General features: G+C 57.2%; 1 long non-coding RNA gene across 1 annotated transcript; it reads left to right on the plus strand.

Annotated features, from left to right (window-relative positions):
• Positions 1 to 1,451, plus strand: LOC124233261 (uncharacterized). Its single transcript, XR_006887013.1, has 3 exons — positions 1 to 37; positions 390 to 653; positions 1,194 to 1,451. It is a non-coding gene; the product is annotated as an uncharacterized LOC124233261 (long non-coding RNA).
• Positions 1,452 to 1,502: the final 51 nt, after the last annotated feature.

Below are 1,502 nucleotides of genomic sequence, written 5' to 3' on the forward strand. Positions count from 1 at the left end.
GGGCAGGAGAGGACCTCGGCCACGCTGACCGTCAGGGGTAAAGACCACATGTACCCACATGGACCAGAGGCTCGGCGTCTACATGTTTCCACCATGTGTCTCTACCTTTTCCCATGTTGGGTTCTGTGTGCATCTGTTTCTCTCCATGTGGGGTCCCTGGGTCTCTCCCAGCTCACATCTCCCCTTCCGATCTGTGTCCCGATGTTCATGTCCTGCCCTTGTGTCCTCTGTTCCTCTCCTTCCATTTGCCTCCCTCACCATCTGTGCCTCTGTTCACTCATTCATGCCGTGGCCCTTGGCAGTTTTTGTGGTTGTTGTGGGTGTCCTTGTCCTGGACACAGAGTCCCCCAGAGAGTGAGATGTTCTCCCTGACTTCATGGCCATTGCAGCCCTGCCCGCCAAGTTCACCAAGGGTCTGAGGAAGGAAGAGGCCACAGAGGAGGCCACGGCCACACTGCGTTGTGAGCTGAGCAAGGTGGCCCCCGTGGAGTGGAGGAAGGGCTCTGAGATCCTCAGAACCGGTGACAGAGTCGCCTTGAAGCAAGACGGCGTTGTATGTGAGCTGGAGATCCGTGGCCTGGCCTTGGTGGATGCTGGAGAGTACTCCTGCGTGTGCGGACAGGAGAGGACCTCAGCCACGCTGACCGTCAAGGGTAAAGACCATGTGTGGCTGGGCCAAACTGTGTCTTGGCATCTAATTATTGACTTTGTGACATCCATCAGCATTCATTCCATGTTCTCTCCCATCTCAGTGTCCCCCTCTTTCCATAACTCCACAGGATCCCTTCTGCCTTCTGGGCAGTTGTGGAAACCATGAGAAGCCAGCATCTAGGCCACTTCCCACCCCTCATGTCCCCACTGGTTGGGTCCTGTTGGAGTCTGTGTACTTTCCTCTGTCCTGTCGTGTCCTGCCTGTAGAGTTTTCCAGAGAATCTGATGTTCTCTGTGTGTTTCTGACCCTCCCAACCCTGCCCGCCAGATTCATACACAGCATGAGCCCTGAGGGGCCACGGAATGGACCACGCCATACTGTGCACATACTGGCTGAAGGAAGTTATAGCCCAAGGCGTGTGCTCAGCACACCCAGCACGTGGCCTCTGTCCCCTTAGGTTTCTGTCATCTCTGTGCTGTCCATGTTCTGTCTCATTGGTGTGCTCAGAAAGTATGATAGTCCATGTCGTTCTTGCTCTCAGCCCTGCCCGCCAAGTTCACCAAGGGTCTGAGGAAGGAAGAGGCCACAGAGGGCACCACGGCCACACTGCGCTGTGAGCTGAGCAAGGCGGCCCCCGTGGAGTGGAAGAAGGGGCCCGAGACCCTCAGAGCTGGAGACAGAGTCACCCTGAGACAGGATGGGGCCGTGTGTGAACTGGAGATCCGTGGCCTGGCCGTGGCGGACGCCGGGGAGTACTCCTGCGTGTGCGGGCAGGAGAGGACCTCAGCCATGCTGACCGTCAGGGGTAAAGACCTGTGTGGCGGAGCCAAGCTGTGTTTTGGTGTCCAAT

The sequence above is a fragment of the Equus quagga genome, unplaced genomic scaffold, assembly GCF_021613505.1.
Source record: "Equus quagga isolate Etosha38 unplaced genomic scaffold, UCLA_HA_Equagga_1.0 176822_RagTag, whole genome shotgun sequence".
Taxonomy (NCBI): domain Eukaryota; kingdom Metazoa; phylum Chordata; class Mammalia; order Perissodactyla; family Equidae; genus Equus; species Equus quagga.